A 26340-nucleotide genomic window follows, 5' to 3' on the forward strand; every position below is an offset into this window, starting at 1 on the left:
CGAGGCCGCTGATGGTTGGTCGGAGCCCAGTATATAACTGACTCCTCAAGTCTCAGACGCGCGACCGAAGTACGCTTGTACGGAAGACGACAGACGCGGTGTCACTTGGACACGTGAAGTACGTAAGGGAATAGACACCTGCGACTGCGTCGGTGTCCACCCACGCAGCTTGAGCCCCGTGGCGGCGTAAGGAGGCTGGACGACAGACAGCTCAACAGATCGTTCTATTGACAAACAACCTCCGAGGTGAGGCAGAGGCCACACCTGGTCCGCGAAGCATATACGTAGGTAAGGTGGCAGTCCTGCATACATTACATACACCAACGCAAGAAAGAAATCCCAGCACCAAGAAATAATTAAAGTAGAGTAATGGAATTTCGGGACTGAAATATTTAAGACCACAGGTTAATGTAAATTCGAGAAAAGCCACTGAAAATTTGAAATGCTGGTACATTAATAACCGGTGGAACCGATACAATGTTCAACGAAAGCATGCAGACATGCATGCGTTGCGTCGTACTGGTGCCGGATGTCAGTTTCTGGGATGGAGAGGCATGCCCGCTGCACATGGTCGGTCATACCTGGTACATTGGAGGACTGTTCAAAGACTGTAATGTTTGCTAATGGCAAAAGTATATTGATAAATGGCCGAAACACATCCATACCAAATACAGACGGGAGAGTAAGAGAGCACGGTTGCAGCTGGTTAGCAGACCAAAGCCTTCTTAACTCTTAATGTCTCAAAACTAAAAACAAAACAAGAAACCTAAGGACATCACACAAATCCATGCCCGCGGCAGGATTCGAACCTGCGACCGTAGTGCTCGCGCGGTTTTAGACTGTAGCGCCTCCGGCCGGCGTAGTTCCAAACAATTTAAAATAATTTGCAGGCTCCATAAATAGAGATAAGATGAGGATCCATGTGTGAAGTTCCTGGGATTCAGATGGTTATTAAAAGTATTTGGTACTACCTTGTGTATAAGTTAATGAAAAATTTCATTCTGTCTGCTTTTCACTCAGAAAACTCTCTTACCGTGTTGACCTGCTGAATGAATCAGTTACATACTTTTCATATATTATTCAGTTTCTTCCTTCAGCGTAATCATCTGGTGCATTGCAACTAAGATGGAAGATGTATTTACTCTGCTTAACTGTGCAGTGAGGATTCGTGTAGAGTTGATAAACATCTTACAGAAGCCTCTTGAAGGACCTGTTTTCACACTTTTGTAGAGACTGTGTTTACGCATCAGGAAGCAAAAGAACAGATTCTGCTGTTAAATGCTTTTGTTAAGGGCTATGAAACCAGCTCTTCCGAGTATCCCACTTACTTTATGTATTACTAAATGTGTGCTTGGAAGCAGTTTGACAAAGTATCTAAACTTCCAGTGTACGTCATTGGAACAACTGTCTGTTCCCATATATGAAAATGGCCAAAGGCTAAAACTTGAAAGCAATGTCATATACACAGGTTGTTGGGGTGTATGTGCATATATATATATATATATATATATATATATATATATATATTTATTAGTGGCTGAACTACATTTCATCAGTATTTACTTCATCTCCAGGCTAATAATTATAGCTATTAGAAGTAGTAAGTTTTTAGGTTGATTAGTACTTCCAAGTACACGAGGCAAGGCCAAGCCATTAATGCTTATTTTCTTCTTAGCAGCAGGTCACGTGCTGAAGTGTGGACGCACGGATACGAAGGGTAAGTCTATGCTGACAAGCATAGTCCATGTAATGGTGCTGTTACGACAGCACAGGTAACATCAGGTGGTAATCGATGTGACATATTTGTCCGAAGACTGTTAGATGCACAGAAAATAACTAACATACTGAAGTGAGTACATATTAGGGTCCTTACCATTACAACATCTGTACTTCTACTTCTGCAGATATATGTCTGCAGCCCTGGTACACAGTGAAATTTTCGCGTCACAGTTTTTATATCTTCTAGCGAGTTTCTAAGGTACTGCAGTGTGGGGATTTCAGTTTGAGCACTAGCGTTGCACACGAGTAACTGCAAACAAACATCATCATCGTCATCATCATCATCCTCATCATCATCACCATCATTTATTGCATTAACAGGTACTTATGGTCTATAGCAGAAAAAACGAAAGAAATGACCTCACTACAAAAGGAGAAAGACAGCACACTATAAAAAAATTGTAAAAAAAAAAAAACACTTTAGGAAAAGCACAATGAAAACGGACAGGCAGCCACAACATTGGAGATATCTACTGTAGGTGGTAGTCCATAGTTGTCGGTCTCTATCTCGTCTTCCACTGCTGTCGGCTCCATTTGTTTAAGAATTGTTAACATTCGATGCTTCCAACGCCTCCTTGGTCGTTCCCTTAGGTGTTTACCAGCAGGTTGAGAATGAATGACTCGCTGTAGAAGGGATCTGTCAGCCCGAAGGATGCGGCCACACCATTTGTCCTAGTATTAAGTCAATGTGTGGTTTTCCATATCGCTGGTTCTACTTTTCTTCGTTCCTCCCTTCACATTTACATTCTATGGTACTGTAGATGGGTCCACAGATCTCTCGAAGTGCCTTATTCGCGAGCACGTATTGCTTCTTCAGTTGTTGCTGGTATGATCCAGGTGACACAACCATATTAAAGTACTGGTTGGTGTCATGTAGTACTTGATTTTATTCTTCTGCGATGTCAGTCATAACTGAAATAAATTATTTATACTATGGAACATGCGATTATCGTTTATTATTCGCTGACGCAATTCATCCGTTACTTGACATTTGTTAGCCAGTACGGATAACAGATACTTGAATTATGGAACTCATTCAAAGGTATGCCGATCAAGAACAATGGATGAAAGGAGAGCTTGAATCAATGATACAACGAGATATTTGGTTTTACCATCACTCACCACTAGCCCCATTTCCTTCACATAATGGGGAAATCAACAACAATCTGAACATACTGGCTCAAGGGTGTCGCTAAGAGTCACAGTATCATCAGCAATTACCAGGATTGTGTACCCTTCCACCATCTCCTTTTTTTTCTGTTTCCATCAGTGTTACTTTTTCCAAGATCAAGTTGAATAGTATCTCCTGGTCTTAAATTATTTCGAATACTGAAGGTGGCGATAGTTAGTTGCCTAATCGTTCTTGACAAGTTGACTGAGAGAAGCAAGCTACAATTAGTCTGAGGGACGTCGATAGAATGTCAAAGACCTCTAAGTTTTCTGTAACATGGAATAGTCAATGCTGTCATAAGATTGTCTAAAATCAGTGAAGGTGGGGTCTAATTCCTGGTCGAACACACAAGTTTTTTCTGCCAGTTGCTTCAAGATTAATATGTGGCCAAGTGTCGACCATCCAGGGACGAGGCCACATTGACAGGGGCCTACAGATCCTTCAGCCACTGGTTTCATGCGCTTCAGCAGCAGCGCCGTAAAGTGATGAAATCCTGCGGTAGTTGCAGACCTGTGTAGCATCAGCCTTCTAGAAAATTGATAATATAATTGCTACATTACAGTCTTCAGGAAATATTTCCGCAGTCCAAATGGTAGATATCAAACGCTTCAAAGCATCCATCAGTGTTTTACCTTCCAAGCGGAGCAAATCAGCTATGGTGAAACCCACCTCACTGGGAGTAAGTATCTCCGCAAGTTTGCCAGATGGCGCTCATGGGTCCCTCCTAACAAGTAGGGATGAGGGCTACTTTTACACGCTGACACTCTCACACGGTGTATGAACGGCGCGAAAACCAGGCGCCTGGCTTGACTCTATGAACGGCAGAGCGCACTAGCCGGCCAAACTGCAGACTTTCTCAAAGGGTTTTAAAGAAACCATTTGGCAAAAAATTCTTACCTCACGCATCTTTTACCTTCATTCGTCAGCTTCGTCATAGACTGCTTATCATTTCATTAATGGTCATATCTATTGTGATAATTTAGGATTAAGTAAATGCTGCAAGAATTTCGGAAAATTTGCAATGAAAAATAGAGATTGCTACGAATTTGCGTTTGGTGCAGGGTAGGTCATATGTTGCTGCGTATGAAATATAGCTAACATATCAAATTTTTCTTTAAAATTTGAAAGATATTGCTATCTATCAGCAGTCTGCGGGAAGTGGATTGTACCTAAAAAGCGCTTCATCGTTAACCCGCTCGCCAGCGGAGAAGCCAGCATGGAGCATTCACAAAAATTTTCATACCTCGTAAATGGTTTTAAATATTGAAACAAGATTTCTGGGAAATGATCATACACAAGGAGGAGAGTATTTCGCCATATAATTAATATCTGAAACTTCCATATCTAACATGATATTCAAACGACTGCAGATTTTTTCAGTGATATGATGTAATATCTAAGTGCAATCAACAGCCGGTAGAACGGGAATTATAGTGTGTTGGGAACAATATATGTGAGGAAATTTCATTATACTTTCAGACCGAGAGCTGGATTTTCATAAACTATTGATTTATCTTTCCATCTGTTGAAGTTTCAATATCCTATCGCATTTTAGAATTCGTTAAAATGTTAGTAACGTGAATATTTACAAGCTCTGCTGAGTTTTGGCGGAAGAAGCAGATTTGAAAGTGGAAACAAGGGAACTTAATGTATCACTCAAAACTTGTCACTGAAAACATCTCTCTGATGACAATTAAAAAGAGTACAAAGTCTGGCGAAAATAAACGATACTTCTGTTGAAATTTTATTGGAATCCTATACCCCAGTGTTAGTATAATAATGAATGATGTGGACTGACACTGCCCAAAGAATTTCATTTTTGTATCTCAGTGACCTGAGAAATATGTAAGTATTTAAATTTGCAAAATCCAGTTAACTGTCTGTCAAGATGTAGACAGATTACCAATCTCTTTGACAAACTCAGAGATGTTTGTGGTGAAAAAGAACAATCCCTCATTCCCTTTAGGGATAGGAAACAAAAAATGGCGTGCTATGTGCTGTTAATTGTTGTCGTATTTCTTAGATTATTGGGATGTAGAAATAAAATACGTCGCTTAGGTTCAATCCATATCATTCGTTAATTAAAAAAAACTGGGCAATAGGGTTTTGCAGAAATTTCAAGAGAATGTGAAGGGTCAAAAGGTTTTGGATGCCGTCACGGACTTTGATTCGCTTCTACATATTAACTAAATTGGCTTGTATTAAATAGGTGATCAGTGGTTGTAAATATACCTATGTTCTTAACTGAAGCCTCTGTTCGTGCAACTGTTGTAGAAAAGCGAGCTTTCGACTGCACTTGACAGAACGACGAAGTTGCGGCAAAGAATCTCCTCACAGCAGACATCAGCTGTCCGAGACAGAGCTATCAACACATCGAGATGGCCGCTATTCAACGAGAGGAAAGACGCCTTAGAGCTTTCATGTAAATCTCAAAAGCAATGTAATTGTGAAGTGATTACCTAAATTAGTTGCCTATGGTTTTTGGGATTCAGAAGGTCATTTCTGATTTGAGTCATGTTAGGGTAGCCTAAACTAGAGCTGATACGGAGGAGAAGATTAGTGTTTAAAGTCCCGTCGACAAAAAGGTCATTAGAGACAGAGTACAAGCTCGGGTGAGGGAAGGATGGGGAAGGAAATCGGCCGTGCCCTCTCAAAGGAACCATCCCGGCATGTGCCTGAAGCGATTTAGGGAAATCACGGAAAACCTAAGTCAGGATGGCCGGAGACGGGATTGAACCGTCGTCCTCCCGAATGCGAGTCCAGTGTGTAACCACTGCGCCACGTCACTCGGTAGGAGCTGAAACGTGCAAGCTCTAATTAGTTATCGTGACTAACAAACACCAGGAAATACAATAGATACAATAGATGGTGGATGTAGATGAGGTCGTGACTAAGAAATTTTGTGAGAATATCGCGAAGAAGTTTTATTGATTTACTATTCTGTTGGTGCTGTAGATCAGAACTCAATGTGACCGAGTTCTTACACGTATTTAGCAGTGTATTTGCTTCAATTTATAATGTTCCACGAGAGAGGGAGGATACTTTAAGGTAATTTATTTGAGTTTATTTTGGATCGCAGCTTTGGAGAGATCCTTGCTACGATCGTATACCTCCAGCAATTGGTTAATTGACGCTCCAAGAGGGTGAATAGCATTTATTAGTGATCACGTTGTGTAGGAAGTAACGGGCTTTGGTGCTATTATAAGTTTCGATCTAATTTTGCTGAAACTTTGTTCCATACTTGGAGAACTTGATGCTTCAAAGGGTTAGCCAGTAATTGGACTGGACCTAGAATACGATTCGTGGTATTCCTGGTGTTCATAAGATTCTAGAAATCGTTGTGGTTTAAGTTGGTGGATGATGTTGTAAGTAGGCTGTTTAAGTTCTTATATTGGTAACGCCACCGCCACGTAGCGCTCTGTATGAAAATCACTGGCTGTGCTGTGTGCAGTCAGTGGCTCGGTGGCATTGTTGATATTTGCTATTGTACTGTTGAGCAGTTGGCTATTAACAGCGCGTAGCGTTGCGCATTTGGAGGTGAGCCGCCAGCAGTGGTGGATGTGGGGAGAGAAATGGCGAAGTTTTGAGAGCAGATGACCTGTACTTGTGTCCATCAGAGACAGTAAATTTGTAAGACTGGATGTCTTGTTCTTTATCAAAATCTTTCATTTGCTAACTATGCCTATCAGTAGTTAGTGCCTGCAGTAGTTTGAATCTTCTATTTAGCTGGCCGTAGTGGCGCTCGCTGTATTGCAGTAGTTCGAGTAACGAAGATTTTTGTGAAGTAAGGGATTTGTGGAAGGTATAGGTTAATGTTAGTCAGGACAATTCTTTTACAGGGATTAATGAAAGTCAGATTGCGAAGCGTTAAAAGAAAATAGTGTGTCAGTTTAACCACAGTAATTCACTAATTTTTCTAACGGGTCGTTTCATATGTCAACCCTTAGCCGAGGATACCTCACTGGAATCTTCTAACTTTTTTCTTGTAGTTTGTGTAATTAGTGTACCTATTGTTTATTGCTAGCGCGTAATCATAGAGAGAATTTCCTATGTAGTTGTAGTTTCTCAATGTTTTACAGTAAAACAGTTGTGGCATACATGTAGATTTTCACCAAGTATTTCGCAGCTGCGCTTGCAGTTAATTAGATATTATTTTCAGTGCTATGTTAAGGCGTTTTCTTATTTTTCTCTTCAAATTGTGCTTTTCTGTGTTGTCGTGTGAAATATTGTGACAATAATGGCGTGTAAAAAACGTAACATTAGGTTCCAAAGTAAACTGAGAAATAATAGTGGCGACGAGCGTAGCTTATCAGACACCAGTGAATTGTTATTACATTTAATAGAACAAATGAGATGAACACAGCAACATTTAGACGCAATGGAAAACAATCTTTAAAAGTTAGACACAACGCTTGAACAAACACGTGAAGATTTAACTACTGTGTCACATAAAACAGAATCAAAATGTCAAAAAGTCTGTAATGACGTAAAAACACAAATTTGTGAGCATTTACAACCAATTGTTTCGCGGCATGAAAATACATTACAGAATCACGAAGCAGCCATAAAAGAACTGCAAACTATTGTTCATGAAAATCATGAGACCCTGCAAGCTAAAGTTGACTCAGTTGCATCTACCGATTCGGTAACACAACTTACAAAAACTCAGGAAAACTTAAAGGACACATTAGATAAGATTTCAACACAAATGGACGCTCTGAAACTTGGTTCAGAAAAACACACTGAGGAAATCAATTCACTATCGGAGAAAGTAGCGAAACTTTCGGATCAGTTCACTAACTTATCTACAAAGGTGGATGATGATCTGAATGACACAGAGGAGTATGAACAAATTAAGAAATTCAAACAAAATTATAATCAAATTAATGCGCAACACAAAAGAGAAATCCGGGAAGTACAAGATCAGTCGGCACAAGTAATACAAGAATTACATATTTCAGAGGACACTCGCGCTCCAACACGGGAAGAGGGACTTAGCAATACGGAAAAGCCACAAAATAATAACACAGGGCATTTCGGAAATTATGAAACAAATTGGCAAGGTGCACCGAATTTTGAGATGGAACCACCGACACGACATAACAATGACCGATATGCGACTCGGCGACACGATGATTTTGACTATAAGCTGTTCATTACTACACGTCAATTCAAACCATTTAAGAATTCTGGCAACGACATTCATCCACAAGCGTGACTTCATGAATTCTCTCATTGTTTTCCATCCAACTGTCATTAGAGCACAGATTAGAATTTATGTGTGGCTACTTACAGAACAAATCAGCTGTAAGAATGCGATCGGTCATTCACGATTGTCACAGTGAAGGAGAATTTTACCATGCCTTCCTCTCAACATATTGGTATAAAGCCACACAAGACCGAGTAAAACATAGCATCATAATGATGAAACTGTCTTGTCAAATATTTCGAAGACATGTTACCTAAGAATCAGTATCTTTCAAACCCATACAGCCCCTCAGAACCCATTCGCATTTGCTGAATCAAATTGCCTGAACATTTACGACATATTATTTTGGCAGGACGTTGCAAAGACGACATTGAAGCTTTTCACGGACACTTTAAAGAATTAGAAATTGATACAGACAGTCGCGGATTACGAAACCTGGAAAACAATTATTACAGGTCACATCCGTCACAATTCCGCAATGAAAGAAATAATAACTGGACACGATAAGGCTATTCTTACAACGCAATTCGTGACCAAAACAGACACCACCCGTATGACAACCGTTGGCAGAACAACAGTTACAGAAAAAAGATCGCATTTCTGTTGTAATGAATATGACAAAGACAATCATAGAAACAGATAATATGGCAACCAGAACTATTATTATCATGGGAGATAGAATAACTTGAGACGCAACGGTCCACCATGCAGTGATAATTCAGGAAGAAATTCTCCAACACTTAACCGACAAGAAAGAAACTACAGGAACCTCCGACGTGACAGCAGACGATATAATCATAACGACAGACCTGAATTTCATCAGCACTGGCGGGATTCAAACAGGGCTGTGCCCTTTCGATAAGGTGAATTTGTAGAAGTTGGGTCTCCTAATCCTAACAACGACGCGCGCCAACAAAGAGACAGACAATGACTCGCACCGCACGCAGCCACGTGCGCCGGCTAGGCTTGAGAAAAATAACATAGACGCTAACCTTGAGAAAAATCTTAGTATTCCTTACCAACTTATACAACCTGACAATTGCCTTGAAGTTGGAACTCTGTGCTCTAGAAAGGGTAAAGGATTGCCCCACATTTCACATGTGAAATGTTTATTGAGAGATAATCTGCTTTTTAACTTTGTCTTTGCCATAAAACTTTTCACTTCACGTTACTAGTATGCTTTGTCAGACTTAGGAACTGTTAACATGCAACAATGTTTGAAATTAAATATCCAGTCAAGAACCAAGAGAAATTATTTAAACAGAAATTACGAATGCATTGTTATAGTGAACAGAGGACATGGTGTTATTGTGTGTGTACATTCTTGCTTGTTAACTGCACGATTACGTAACGACTATAAGGCTTACATACTTAGAACCTATACTGCTAATGAGATTTTAATGCAACATTTTGGTTTACTTGAAAAGACATTCTTTATTTGAAGTACTTTCTATGAGATTAAAGATGAGTTAGTATTTGGTTTATTTGACAGCTACACGATTATATCACGACGCTACAAATGTGTGACACAATTTACGTTGTTGCTTTTGCGGTGTATCTGTTTTATATCTGCACAGTTTTTCTGAATTCTTCTGGAAAGTAAAACATGTTTTAGTAGTAACCTGTGTGGTATAGCTACAATGAGACAGCCTTTTCCGTAACACAACAATACGTTACAGCACAGTACTTTGTTCAACACGGCAATAAGCGTTATAACTAAGATATCTATACGCAAAGCATTTCACTTTTGTTTTGAGGAGGTGAGTAAATTGACTTCAGCAGAGCTTTGCTTACAGAGGACGATAAAATACTTCCACAGAATTATCTTACAGCAAGACGTATATTTAGCGCTACAGGACACGCATTTGACTGATTAGTTCTGTACCTAAAACATTTATTTTTAAAAAAAATTTTAATTACAATGATACAAAAGTTTTCCATGATACATTTCTTTCCATTGCTGTAATCTGTAACACCCGAGGTTATAATTACATTAATCCTCAGGGGGGTACACGCCTACTTTGTGTACCATGTGTTTGGCAAGCACAAGGGGCCCTAGCTAATATGGTATTTGCTTATACAACTTTACACATCGGTACCACATTTTTCTAACACATAAATTACACAGCTATCTGATCATTGAACTGAGAGGGACAAACATTTATTTTACTACATCAGTAACAGATGTTTACATAATTACACAGTTTGATAACTTCACATTTATGAAATTGTATTCTGTCTGTACTTTGTGAACTGTTCTTATACTTTTTTTTACCGTTGTGATACTATAAGAGCTTTGAATGTCGCGTTTGGTATGGGGTCATGATTTTTAAAGTACGTTTGACGTAGATGACACTCTTGAAATGAGCAGAGAATTTTTTTTTTAGTTTATGAAATTATTGCAGAAAGCTACGACTTTTTTTAGATTTGGCTGAGGTGTTATTGTGTTATTATTACGACGATGATGTGTATTATGCTTTTGAGGTATGTTTATGATCAATGAGATGATGCTATATGAGGAATCTGATTATGCTATGTATTTATTATGATGAAGTATTGAAAACTTGTTGAAATATGAATATGTACATATGTAATAAGGTAAGGAATAAGGCACAGTATCTAGGGACTCTGATTTATGAAAAGGGCGTTGGAAACCAAGAATCGTACTTTAAGAGTTATGAAATGTGTGTACTTGTGTGAATGTATCACAGTGCCGCCGAAAATTTTTTGTACACTGTTATATATGAGATTTTGTTTATACACACTTCTAATGTAAATTTCTAACCTTTGAATTTTTTATTTTTTATGAGACTGTCACTGTAGTGGAAACTGCTGCCATAAATATTTCAGTAAAGAAGGTAGATGAACTTGACATAATGTGCTGTGGAGGTCCATCTGAGCGACAGTCACCTCGAAAAAAAGCTATTAGTTTGTGCCTTTCAGAGGCACAGGCGGAGAAAAAAAAAGACCATTAACCTCGCTATTGACACTCCTCTGTAGAAAGCATCGCAAATACTACACGGTCATTACTTGGAAACATATCGTACTTTGTGCTACTTACTGAAATGCTTGTGAATTGTTGGGAAATATTCTAACATCTGCACACCTGATTAGTACAACTGTCTTTCTACGAGAATTGAGAGAATTTCTACTAACTTATGAAATGCCTCATGACTATTGAATGATATTTTTATGGTTTTTACATAGTTGCTTATTTCATTTGATATCTGGTTCCCAGCTGTGTTGCAGCATTCGCTTTATAAAATAAAATTAAATATATTTGCTAATGTGAACACTTTCTGTCAACAGATCTATTAACTAATAATTTTATGATCCACATTCTTCGAAAAAGGAGCACTTGGGAAGGAAACAACAATAAGAAGCGAGTAATGACAGTAACTGCATACGTAATTTTCTTTTCAAGTCCTTGGTAATTTTTATGGTAGAATAAGTTGTTGTGGCCGGCCGCGGTGGTCTAGCGGTTCTAGGCGCGCAGTCCGGAACCGCGCGACTGCTACGGTCGCAGGTTCGAATCCTGCCTCGGGCATGGATGTGTGTGATGTCCTTAGGTTAGGTAGGTTTAAGTAGTTCTAAGATCTAGGGGACTGATGACCACAGATGTTAAGTCCCATGGTGCTCAGAGTCATTTGAACCATTTTGAAGTTGTTATGGTGCACCACTTTAATTAGATAGACATTAAGATGTGAATAGACATTTCTCGTCTCTGCATTGTTGTCTTTAGTGTACTATTTTTTCTGCTTGAGCTTTGTCCAGTTTAGATATTAGTTATTGCATTTGGTGCTGCTGTTTGTCAGGCTTTGCGCTACTAAATTTCTCTTTGTATTGTTCTGTTAAGCCAGTTTTACCATTATTTATTTTTCTTGTTGCTGCACATCGCCTCATATTAGTTGTAATGTTGCATTTGCTTTGCTAATTTAGATATACTGCTGCTTGCTTAGCCAATTTGTATTTTTTTGGCATTGCTGTTTGTGTTAATTTGTTATGTGTTGCTGCATTGCCTCATCCCTTAGTTCATGCATCTGAGCTCAGTAGATTTAAGTTAGCTTAAGAGGGGGTAGCCTATATATGACAACGAGTTGTGATGAATTGGATGACATGCATTGAGAAACTATAAGAAAATGGTTTGGCCAAAAAAATGATTTTGAAAGAGGATATAAAACAAAAATTAGGGTTTTAGGGACAACAGGTTTAGGTAGGATTTTATTGGAAATAAATGATGACATAAGATAATGGAAAATAAATAATGAGGTAAAAAGTATGTGAACATATAAATATAAAAGATCTATGGAATGAAGTTTTGGTTTGGACTGCAGTACCAAATGTTACACTGAAAACAAACCCTGTCCTTTCCTCCCGTATTATTCTGCTATGTGTTCTTTGTTATTGTAATTGTGGACAAATTTTAACAAATATGTATTGGCCAGTGCTCAAAACAATTTGTAAAAATTTTTGTGGGGAGCATGGGGGCTATGTATGTGGGCTTTTTAGGATCTTATATTGGTAACGCCACAGCCACCTAGCGCTCTGTATGAAAATCACTGGCTGTGCGGTGTGCAGTCTGTGGCTGGGTGGCATTGTTGGAATTTGCTATTGTAGCGTTGGGCACTTGGCTGTTAACAGCGTGTAGCATTGCGCAGTTGGAGGTGAGCCACAAACAGTGGTGGGTGTGGGGAGAGAAATGTCGGAGTTTTGATAGCGGATGATCTGGACGTGTGTCCATCAGAGACAGTAAATTTGTATATATATATATATAATCATCCGCTCTCAAAACTCCGACATTTCTCTCCTCACATCCATATAATATATATATATATTGACCTTTGAACACTATTAAGGTAAATACAGTGTTTCGTCTTTATCAAAATCTTTCATTTGCTAACTATGCCTATCAGTAGTTAGTGCCTTCAGTAGTTTGAATCTTTTATTTAGCTGGTAGTAGTGGGCTTGCTGTATTGCAGTAGTTCGAGTAACGAAGATTTCTGTGAGGTATGTGATTTGTGAAAGGTATTGTTTAATGTTAGTCAGGGCCATTCTTTTGTAGGGATTATTGAGAGTCAGATTGCGTTGCGCTAAAAATATTGTGTGTCAGTTTAAGCACAGTATTTCAATAATTTTTCTAAGGAGACGTTTCAATGTATTCACACACGCTCTATGATAATTGTACGATTGCAGTATCTGTCCGATTTTGAGCGCACACTCTAGGACAGTTGAGTGTGGAGCGCTGATTTTGTTGAATATTTTGAGTATGCAGTACAGGCTTAATGGCATAATAATTTTGATTTTTGTGTTTCATTTATTTTAAGTGTGAAATGGTTTTTATAAAGCCGGGAACCAGGATCTGCATGACTTATGTAGAAGAGGACACAGTTATTGTTGCCCGTAAATTTTATGACCCTACGTTTTGAAGTTAGACTTCGTACCATAGCAGAATTAATTAATATTATTCGATGGTATTCAATTCCATTGATAGTTAGGGTGACAAGTAGCAAATTTAAATTAGAGACTGTTAGCGGGAACGCGATTGCTAGTGAAGTGGGTGAGGCTTGATCACTGTATTAAAGTTATTACGAAAGTAGTGGTGGCACGTATGTTTTTTATGTTTTTTCTGTTTTGTCTGTCCTGTCCTGATTTGTGTGGGGCTTGGATTTTTTGGATGTCAATCTTTCACGTGAAAGCTGTGTGTGAAATACTAATTTATTCCAGTAAAGAAAAGTCAGTCTTAATTCTGACTTCGGAGTCTAGATTTACAATGGAATGGATTGAATCCCCACTGAAAGATACGCATGTGGCGTAAATAATTAGTGCTACATTAATGCAAAGTAGTTAAAAGTCAATCTTGCAAAGATGAATCAGTTACTCCAGCTCTCGAAGAGCTAGAGTAAAAGTATTAATGTTTTATTGAGATTTTATTACGATTTAAAACCTCTAATTAGAGAAAAAGGTTTTAATTAGATTTCATTTAAGGAAAGCAAATCTATTCACTTCTTTATTAGCTTAACGGCTATTTCAGGATTTAAAGAGAGATAAATATGGAAAAGGGCAATAAAATATAACATTTACAATTCGTGAGAGAGTTTATAGTCTCGCAGAGGTTTCTATCGCTATATCCGTTGGTTTTGCAATGAAATTATAACTTCGTTGCTGCGTTCGGAATTGCAGTAATGAGAAATGGTGTATTAAATGCAATTGAAAAAGAGTGTACTAAATGGAGATTTATCATAAGTTAGCGAAACGTTGGTTATGGTAAGTATCATTACGCGTTTCCAGGTGATTTTGTTTTATAGTAGTGAATTACGAATAAGAACGCCATAGTTGACGCATATTACGGGTTCTAACATACGTAGTTTTACTAAGAGTTGCGGAACTGTTGTTGTCAATAGAAAGCCACATCACCCCTCATTGTACGAGCGGATTTATGTTTCAGATAAGGACCAGTCTGCACAGGATTTAATTAAATACTAATTTCTAGTACTAATACTAAAACGTGTTGACTATTCCTCATTTCAGTGCATTTAAAAAATATTTACGAGTGTAGTATTGACAGAATGTGTGCGATGTGGAAGGGAAAAGTAACCTGTGTACTTCTGTTTTAGTCGAATGCGTCATTTGTGCACATTTCCTATTACATTCAAACAATTAAACATCTTTGATTGTAATTTAACGATTTATATTGGCACCGGGACGAGGTGATTCTAGTCTTGAAGGCAGGGCTAATGTCAGTATAGAGATTAGAATCATGTCTCACCACACAACTATGCATATATTAAAGTGGCATAACACGGTACAAAAAGTAGCTATTCATTTTTCTCAGACTTATCATCACCTTCATTTCTCTTCAGAGAAACGTTATCATGGAATAAATTTGGCTAGTACATAAGACCTCTTGTTGCCATGTTAATCTCTTACTCTCACCAAAATACAGCTGAGTTTATAAATATTCATCTCGCTAACATTCTAATGCAGATGATATTGCGACAGAATTATAAAACAGCAACTGATGTAAACACATATCAATAGTTTGTGGAAATGCCGGTACTCAGTATAAAAATAAACTGTTATTCCTTCATAGCATTGTTTCCAACTCACAGTAATTCTAGTTTCACCAGCTATTGATGGCGCTTAATTGTTATATCATTCCATTAAAAACATCTGTAGTCGCTTGAAAATGCTTTAGTTATGGAAGTTTTGCAAACTGATTATATGGTGAAATGCTCTTCTCTTTGCATACTAGAGCTTGCCAAAATCTTGTTTTTGATGCAGTCGTTTATTTTATCCTGAAGTATCACAGTAAACATGACGATGATCGAAATGGTAGGCGGTTCATGATGAAACCGACGAAAGAAGCTGTAAGATGTGAGAGAAACAAATGGTTCAAATGCTCTGAGCACTATGGGACAACATCGGAGATCATCAGTCCCCTAGAGCTTAAAACTACTTAAACCTAACTAACCTAAGGACATCACACACATCCTTGCCAGAGGCAGCATTCGCACCTGCGACCGTAGCGATCGTGCGCTTTCAGGCTGAAGCGCCTAGAACCGCTCGGCCACACCGGCCCGCTGTGTGTGAATCATTCTTTTAAATCTTTTATCAAACAGCTTTTTTCAGTCGTTTGAGAAAAATCGCGCGTCGGGCGGCGGGCGCGTGACATTCTGTTTGGTCTCGAGGGTTAAATTGCGTTCCCTCACATTTCCCGCCCTATGGGATATGACGTCAATCGCTAAACAGGACTCCTAATTGGCCAGCGCCGATACCATCGCAGGAACCCGACTAGCTCTCACAAGAAAAACAGCATCGGACCTATCTCGGAAAACATGCTCAGCTCTCTGCAGCGCAGCCAGCTGGTCCTGAAGAGAGCCATTGTGTGAGACGGCATGTAGGATTGCAGCGAATCGTACTCCGTGTGAGATGGGCTTAACTCTACCTCCTGGACCGTTGTTGTTCTTGAAGGCCTTTAGCGCCACACTAATTTATTCCTCTGATCGTTCAGGGACTTCACCAAACTTTTCCCACATCTGTGTCACTGCTGTTGGGATGGCATCATTCAGCAAGAACTCAAAATGTAATTTCAAATAGGTTTGCCTGCCTTAACAGCGATACCACATCACTGCTCTCATTCGCTGGAACTGACGTGAGTTGTCAGTAGCCACCTCTGGCAAATTTTTAGGCTAAGAGAAAGGAAAGTGAAGTCTTAGATTCTTCGACTACTCTCAACAGACTTTTTTGGTGTTCCTAAATCTTACTTACAAACCAATCTGTTCAGCCCTCGCCTTGCAATAAGCTATCCTTGCATCTTCCGAAAGTTATTGTAATCATTTTAGCCTCTTCACTGATCTGTTCTCTAAAGATTTTCGATTAACTTCTGCGTTTTGAGTGGCAGACATGCTCTTCATTTGCACCCACTAACCCTGTATTCCGCAACGCCACTCATGCACCTTCGATGTTGTTAGGATCCTCCAATGTTTCGAGATGCTCTGCACTTCTGTATTTGATAGCACTGTCTCCCTTCTTCATCTTCCAATTTATCGTTGTCGAGGCAAAACATCCTTTAAGCATTACTTTACCAATTAGTAGACAATTTCGGATGCAGTTTAACTAAAACCAAACATGGAAGGCATTCACATCTGCCCGACATAAAGTTCGTACATATCCGACACTTCTATGATGACCTCGGTCAGCTAGAACACGTTCGGTATGGTTCATTATATTTCCGTCTGGGGATATGCAGGTAACCTTATGTACTATTTCGTTGGGAAAGCACATGTCTCCAACGGTCATTTCCCTTGTGTCAGCAAAGTTAATCAGCCTCATACCATCCTCGTTGCTTCTTAGATAGCTAGTGTCTGGACGAGTTGCTAGACAACACTTCCCACTTGTGCACTGAAGTCTGCTATTACCATCTGAAGTGAGTAAGCCATCCTCTACGTTCTCTAGCTCAAGGTAGAAATTGTTCTTTTTTTACTCATCAACATTCTCTGATGGAGCATGACAGATGACTAACTAGATATTATATTGATTAGAGTTGAAAATTATCCAGCAGATGCTCTCGTTTACTGGTGACCATTTATTAACAGCCGATGTCCTTTTGTTGTGTACTGTAAATCTAAGCCCGAAGTCCAGACTTGACTTAGCTCGTTGCTCTTGTGAATATCTTCAGACATCATAACTCCCTGCGTAAGTCCTGTTTCTTTGGTTTCTGTCACTAAGCACTGATTTTAGTAATATTTTACCAAGCTGTTTCATTGCCCCGGCCATGGCTGACGTTACAGTACACGTTCCAATTTTAAATAGACTCTTTGACTGCCAAAAAACAGAAAATTAATTATATAAAGGGTTTTTCAACAAGACCGCAAAAAATGTTTGTATTAGGGTAAGATATTATATGATGAAACACAAGGAAACAGTAACTCAGGAAGTTTTTTCTGTTACAGCCAGAATGCATCTGGCTTAGTAGAGTTCTGCGAGAGCAAGTTCACAACCACATATAAATGCGAAAGTGTTTCCCTAACAGTTTTATTTGCAAAGCGTTTTGTGAGGACTATCCTAACAGTTGGTTGTGGGATTTTTAACTCGCGACTGGCATGAGACATTGATTTTTGTGGAATTGTGAGAAGTGTTTCCTTGAGCAATTCAACCTGTCCTCAGATGCCAGTGGCTGCCAGTGGTTTTGCCTTTACAACAACATACTGTTTCCTTAAATTTCTGCACCTAGTTATAAACGGATCGTCCAGTAGTTGGAGCCTTCTTAGATGTGGTCCTGAATTCCGGCGCACTGAGGTTGTGGACTGTTTCGTGCAGAACTCTGTCGTGCAAAATGCCTCTCCGTTGGTCTGCCAACCATATTTCTGGAGTTAATGGCAACAAAAAAATTCTTGAGTTGCTGATTCCATAGCCATAATCATGTAATACCTTACCTCAATGCATGCATTTTTAGAATCACTTCAAAGTGACTGTATCGTACTGAAAACCCTGTACTCTTTTCTCTAGGTGACAACGAAAGTTTAATCAGTGGTACACGATGCGCATAACGTCCATCATCAACAATAAAACACACTCTACTGTGATTCACTGTTGCTATTCAACTGACACTGCCAATAAATACGAGGGCAATTCAGAAAGTAAAGTCCGATCGGTCGCGAAATGGAAAACACTGTGAAAATAAAAAAATGTGTTATTGGCAACAGTTACTACTCCTTCCAGTTACTTCTCAACGTACTCGCCCCTCCGACTCAGACATTTGTCGTAGCGTTGTACTAACTTCTGAATATTCTTGTCATAGAAGGCAGCCGCCTGTGCTTTCCGCTAGTTCTCTACGATGATCTGCTGATCGTTGTCTGCGAAGAAATTTTGTCTTCGCAGCCAGCGGTTCATGTGAGTAGAGATGAAAGTCAGGGGGAGCAAATTCGGGCTGTATTGTGGATGATCAATAACATCCCACCGAAAACGCTGCAGGAGCGTCATCATTGCCCCTGCAATGTGCGGCCGAGAATCTTCTTGAAGAAAGAAACGTATGGCTGTTATGTTATATGGGCCGCATGACATCACCCGAAATCGCCCACCTCGCTCTCATACTAGGCGGAAGACACTATTTTCTAGGCAGTTTTATAAGCTCAATATGCGCTCTGAACTGAAAAGAGCGACGTGATGCGATCGGCAGGCATACTAGAGACACATCTGTGCTAAGTTTCATTGGATTTTCACTGTGGTTCCCATTTCACTCCCTATCGTACCTCATTTCCCGAACAGCACACGTAAACAAAAAAATTAACCTGAAATGTGCCGGAAAAAAGAAATTTGAGACTGACTCGAGCAGTACTGAATGTAAGCTTCAGACCTAAGAATAAAGAGGGCATTACTATTGTCAAGAACAAGTGACATGAGTGACTGGAACTGGTTTGTTTAGAAGGTTTGACATTTGCACTGTTGCACAGATTTTTCACTGCAACACCAAACAGAAAAACAAATAATTCTAAGGACACAAAATATATTCAATTATTGTGTAACGAGTGACCGGAGTTCCCTGGTCGTTTATACCAAAGTACTCAGAAAATATCCCTGAACAACGTCTGAAATGCTATCGGTGGAGTTCACGTTCACTCTACACAGGCCTCGTGTATCCTCAGTGAGACAATACATCTCCCCCTGACTTGGGTCATAAGGGCCTCTGTAACAGTACACAAACATGTTTGCTCCGATAGGTCACTTGAACACAGTCCTATTGAAAACATATGGGATGCCATAGAGCGAGAAATGCGTGACAGGGAATCAACTATGGGTAATCTCCATGAGTTTTAGGCAGGTATTAGGCGATCGTAGATTAGACTGTCCTGGCAGCGCTTAAAGGGTCTCGTGGAGTCCACACTATGATGAGTATGCAATGTAAACACGGCGAAACAGGATGGGACGTGCCACTACTTGACAAGCATAATGGATCATGAACGTTGCACAGAATGTGAATCGTAAACTCGTTTGACTTGTGACGTAATTGAACATTTGAATAAACAACTTCTTTTCTGAGAAAGACTTGTGAGAACCCTCAGAATATAAATGAAATTATTTAGACAAATAAACACTATAGTGAATAATTTTGAATATTTTTCATTCTTTACTTCCTATGTCAAAGTTAACCCATTTTTGCAGACATTTTTTTACTGCTAAAGTAATTACGTCAAAGACTGTGACTTTAGCACCAATAGCCATAAAATTTACAGACTGAAACTTGAGAACAGTGACTGTAATACAGTTAAACAGCTGAAAATTTCGAATTTGCTAACAAAAAACGCTGATCAGTCGTCCTGAGAAACGAAAACATCTAATTGTTCGTTAAAATAAGTCTGTGACGCTTTACGCTGCTCTTGGTGTACTTAAAATGAGATCTCAGGTATGCTGCATTCTAAAGCCTTGAAAAATAATAAATTGCTACCGACATAGGCTACCTTCCATTCGTTCATTTTACTATCGTATCAACTAGTTGTGGGATTTCCTACAGTTTACGAATATAACGGTAATTTTCAGAGCATACAGTTCTGTACATGTATCACGGAATGGACCAATGACGAAATGACATATATTCATGTCACTAATGATGGAAATTTGTACGACGCACCATCTGCTAGACATTTAGGTGTGTGTCGGATATTGAACACTTGGTATAACCAACTTCTTTTTCACTGTCCTGGCCTTACCCAGTCCCTTCACGTGAACAGCATGTTAAACTGGAGTAATCAACGTTAGTGATAAAGGATGGCCGGACGCCCTTTGTGTCACCATTCCTTCCTTCCCGGGGCAGAATTTGTGTTATCCCATGGGAATGTGTGAGAACGTTTCCTATATATACACATCAAGAAAAACGTTTTGCATCACCCTGGTTCTCAGAATTCCTGATGGTAGACGTTGACTGTGGATATTGTACCAAAGATACAGTCCCTTTGACTGTTCAGAGATGTCACTAAACCTGTCCAAAGATGTAAACTACAATGCATGAGCAGCGCCTATTAGACGGAGGAGGTCCAACAGCCGATCAGTTCCAGTCATTCCACCAGGAAGAAGGTACATGGGTCGTTTTGTCTGTATTTCAACCGTGCCTAGGCGGTCAATACCGCGGTTCGATCGCGTTCTCATTGTTACTTTCTGTCAGAAAGGGCTCTCAACAAGGGAAGTGTCCATGCGTCTCGGAGTGAACCAAAGCGATGTTGTTCGGACATGGAGGCGATACAGAGAAACAGGAATTGTAGATGACATGCTCGCTGAGGCCGCCGCAGGGCTACTACTGTAGTGGATGACCGCTACTTACTTATTATGGCTCGGAGGAACCCTGACAGTAACGCCAACACGTTGAATAATGCTTTTCTTTCAGCCACAGGACGTCGTGTTAAGACTAAAATTGTGCGCAATAGGTGCATGATGCGGAATTTCACTCCCGACGTCCATGGCGAGGTCCACCTTTGCGACCACGCCACCATGCAGCGCGGTACAGATGAGCCCAACAACATACCAAATGCACCACTCAGGATTGGCACAACGTTCTCTTCACCTATGAGTGTCGCATGTGCCTTCAACCAGACAGTCGTCGGAGAAGGGTTTGGAGGCAACTCGGTAAGACTGAGCGCCTTAGACACACTGTCCAGCGAGTGCAGCAAGGTGGAGGTTCCTTGCTGTTTTGGCGTGGCATTATGTGGGGTCGATGTATGCCGCTGGTGGTAATGGAAGGCGCCGTAACGGCTGTACGATACGTGAATGCCATCCTCGACCGATAGTGCAACCATATCGGCAGCATATTGGCGAGTCATTCGTCTTCATAGACGACAATTCACGCCCTTCTCGTGTACATCTAGTGAATGACTTCCTTCAAGATAACGACATCGCTCGACTACAGTACCCAGCATGTTCTCCAGAAATGAACCCTATCGAACATGGGATAGATGGAAAAGGGCTGTTTATGGATGCCGTTGAAAGGGTCCTGTAGCCACCTTTCACTAGTCCGGTTGGCCATTTTCATGACCATTTCTCTTTCTTTTCCTTCCTTCCTCCAGACATGAACCCTATCGAACATGGGATAGATGAAAAAGGGCTGTTTATGGATGGCATTGAAAAGGTCCTGTAGCCAACTTTTATTAGTCCGGTAGGCCATTTTCACGACCATTTCTCTTTCTTTTCCTTGTTTCTCTTTTCTCATAACTCTCATAGTGGTGTGATTGAATGAATGTGGTTGTGTGTCACGTTGCTAGACGGTGGAGTAGTCTGCTGCAGAAAGTCTGCGATAGTCATACAGATTCAACAGCAGTTATACAGAATAGCCAACTCTCGTAGTGGTCAAAGAGGTTTGCGCTACTTGTGAAAAATCCACCTGCGTTAGGTTGGTGGCGGAAATGGCACCTTTGGGTTTTCCGCGCCACGCGGAGTCGTGGAAGAAGCTGGAGAAGAAAAAGGGAGGCAGTCTGCCGCCGGTACGGGAAGCGTCCACAGCTGTGCGCCAGTCGAAGAAGGGTGAGTTAGACTGACCGTGTGGCACGTTGTTAGTTGGCGAGGGGAGAACTGTTAGCTTTTGGTCTCGCCTTTAAACTCTGAAAGATTGCTTTGCCTTGTCGCAGCAAGGAATGCAAAACATTGGCAGATTTTTCTATTAGTAAATTTCTATAGCAGACTTGCATCCACCAGAAGAGTGCCACAAAAGGTGTCGATAAGAAGTGAGCATTCGCTTCTGTATGAATGTCTGTTTGCCTTCAGCTGTGCCTGTATAAGCTTTCATTTTTCCAGATATTAATAGCTTTGCCTTCTCGTAAATTTTCCTTGCTTTATGTATCTTTCGTCCGTGGGGAGCCGACCACGTGATTGAACATTCGAGTTTGTTGGGCTACCGTCATCACTAACTGTCCGGTTTCATGTTTGTTTTAAAGAATGTTAACCGTTCATGATTGTGTAATGTGACATTGTTGCAACCTGGCCACGATACCCAGAAATTGCGTCTCCACAAACCACGTGGGCACGCGGGTGTACTGCGAAACATGTACCGTTTCACGAGTTATTGTGATCAGTTATCGGACAACTGCAGTTGTATGAATAATTCACAGCAATGATTGTAGGTGTAGATTATAACAGCGTATGTATCGATGATTTTCTTCAATGTTTTAGGAATTAATTTTATCAGGAATTGTGTACATGCCTTACATCCATATCTTACGAATAAATGATTTTATACACAATTTTCTTTTGCATTCCGAGGTTACGTTTTTGCACCTAAGCCACTCATCTCGTAGCTTTCCTGTTAGCACATCCAACGCGTTTCCTTATGCACAAGTCCAGCGATTTGTTTCCCCTTTTATTTTAAAACAAATGCTTTAGAGTATGTCTTATTTTCAGGTGAGTTGCTGGGAGCTGATTTCTGCACAGTGTTCACGCATGTTCTATTTTATTTTAAATGGTTGATTCTCGTGGACAGGGCTCGGGAAATACTATTAATTACATCGCATCCCCTGTGAGCGATATCACGACGTACGTATTTTTATCAGTTTTTGGTCTGTGATCAAATTAATTTATTTTCAGACTCGGCCAAACCTTTGATTAGTTGTATGGTTAGAGTCGGTGGCAACCCTAACCTTCTCACGTTAATCTCACAATCAGTAAGCATTTCCATTCCCACCCTTAACGTAATAACCCGGAGAAACAGGTTAGTTACAACGTGCCGTTGAGGAGGAGCACAATCTGGACCAGCAGTCCCTTGATGAACTTGTGGATAGTACTTCACGACGAATACAGACGTGCAACGGTACAAGACGACGTGCTACTTGGTATTAGAGGTACCGGTGTGTACAGCAGTATGTACCACCACCTCCGAAGGTCTCGCTGTCTGGTGGTACAATATACACTCCAGGAAATTGAAATAAGAACACCGTGTATTCATTGTCCCAGGAAGGGGAAACTTTATTGACACATTCCTGGGGTCAGAAACATCACATGATCACACTGACAGAACCACAGGCACATAGACACAGGCAACAGAGCATGTACAATGTCGGCACTAGTACAGTGTATATCCACCTTTTGCAGCAATGCAGGCTGCTATTCTCCCATGGAGACGATCGTAGAGATTCTGGATGTAGTCCTGTGGAACGGCTTGCCATGCCATTTCCACCTGGCGCCTCAGTTGGACCAGCGTTCGTGCTGGACGTGTAGACCGCGTGAGACGACGCTTCATCCAGTCCCAAACATGCTCAATGGGGGTCAGATCCGGAGATCTTGCTGGCCAGGGTAGTTGACTTACACCTTCTAGAGCACGTTGGGTGGCACGGGATACGTGCGGACGTGCATTGTCTTCTTGGAACAGCAAGTTCCCATGCCGGTCTAGGAATGGTAGAACGATGGGTTCGATAACGGTTTGGATGTACCGTGCACTATTCAGTGTCCCCTCGACGATCATCAGAGGTGTACGGCCAGTGTAGGAGATCGCTCCCCACACCATGATGCCGGGTGTTGGCCCTGTGTGCCTCGGTCGTATGCAGTCCTGATTGTGGCGCTCACCTGCACGGCGCCAAACACGCATACGACCATCATTGGCACCAAGAAAGAAGCGACTCTCATCGCTGAAGACGACACGTCTCCATTCGTCCCTCCATTCACGCCTGTCGCGACACCACTGGAGGCGGGCTGCACGATGTTGGGGCGTGAGCGGAAGACGGCCTAACGGTGTGCGGGACCGTAGGCCAGCTTCATGGAGACGGTTGCGAATGGTCCTCGCCGATACCCCAGGAGCAACAGTGTTCCTAATTTGCCGGGAAGTGGCGGTGCGGTCCCCTACGGCACTGCATAGGATCCTACGGCATTGGCGTGCATCCGTACGTCGCCGCGGTCCGGTCCCAGGTCGACGGGCACGTGCACCTTCCGCCGACCACTGGCGACAACATCGATGTACTGTGGAGACCTCACGCCCCACGTGTTGAGCAATTCGGCGGTACGTCCACCCGGCCTCCCGCATGCCCACTATACGCCCTTGCTCAAAGTCCGTCAACTGCACATACGGTTCACGTCCACGCTGTCGTGGCATGCTACCAGTGTTAAAGACTGAGATGGAGCTCCGTATGCCACGGCAAACTGGCTGACACTGACGGCGGCGGTGCACAAATGCTGCGCAGCTAGCGTCATTCGACGGCCGACACCGCGGTTCCTGGTGTGTCCGCTGTGCCGTGCGTGTGATCATTGCTTGTACAGCCCTCCCGCAGTGTCTGGAGCAAGTATGGTGGGTGTGACACACCGGTGTCAATGTGTTCTTTTTTCCATTTCCAGGACTGTATATTACGATGCCACTCGTATAGCTCGCGTAGGGATCGTGAGGATAAGATGAGAATAATTACTGGACCCACAGAGGCAGTCAAACAATCATTCTTCTCGCGCTCCGTATGTGAATGGAACGGGAAGAAACCATAATAACTGGTACATTGTGATGTACCCTCTGCCATGCACCTCATGGCTGTTCGCCGACTATTGATGTAGATGGAAACGTAGTATTGACACAGACTGTGAGCCTCTAGTGGACGTCCAGTATGACACATAGTGAAAAGCTAAAGAAACTGGTACTCCGGCATAATATCGTGTACGGGCCCCGTGAGCATGCCGATAGGGCGCAGCACGACGTCGCATGGTCGTGTGCGGGGAAATCAACACTTCATCGCTACCGCGAAGGCGCTTTGTCCCATCGCTCGTGCGCCGACCATAACACCGCGTTCAGATTCACTTAAATCTTGATAACTTGCCATTAGAACAGCAGTAACCGATCTAACAACTGCGCCAGACACCTGTTGTCTTATATAGGCGTTGCCGACCGCATTGCTGTAGATATGCTCACCAATGTACTGATCAACGTGCGATGTGGAGCCTTCTCGAAGGTATATGCTAAGACGGCAACCAGTGCAGCCTTGCTCCAAGATGAATGGAGAATGGCCAAGAGTCCCGAAAAATGTTACGTACCCTCCCTTCCCAACTCCATCGCCCATCGTGGAGTCACTAAAAAAATCTGCTATGCAATGGCCAGGTGTCGGCCGCTGTGGCCGACCAGTTGTAGGCGCTTCAGTCTGGAACCACGCTGCTGCTGCGGTCGCAGGTTCGAAAACTGCCTCGGGCATGGATGTGTGTGATGTCCTTAGGTTAGTTAGGTTTAAGTAGTTCCAAGTCTAGGAGACTGATGACCGCAGATGGGGAAGGCGGATAGTCCGGTTCATTGGTAGAATTTTGGGAAGATGTGGTTCATCTGTAAAGGAGACCGCTTATAAAACACTAATACGACCTATTCTTGAGTGCTGCTCGAGCGTTTGGGATTCGTATCAGGTCGGATTGAGGAAGGACATAGAAGCAATTCAGAGGCGGGCTGCTAGATTTGTTACTGGTAGGTTTGATCATCACGTGAGTGTTACGGAAACGCTTCAGGAATTCGGGTGGGAGTCTCTAGAGGAAAGGAGGCGTTCTTTTCGTGAATCGCTACTGAGGAAATTTAGAGAACCTGCATTTGAGGCTGACTGCAGTACAATTTTACTGCCGTTTACTTACATTTCGCGGAAAGACCACAAAGATAAGATAAGAGAGATTAGGGCTCGTACAGAGGCATATAGGCAGTCATTTTTCCCTCGTTCTGTTTGGGAGTGGAAGAGGGAGAGAAGATGCTAGTTGTGGA

The sequence above is a fragment of the Schistocerca gregaria genome, chromosome 7 (genome assembly GCF_023897955.1).
Source record: "Schistocerca gregaria isolate iqSchGreg1 chromosome 7, iqSchGreg1.2, whole genome shotgun sequence".
Classification (NCBI taxonomy): Eukaryota; Metazoa; Arthropoda; class Insecta; order Orthoptera; family Acrididae; genus Schistocerca; species Schistocerca gregaria.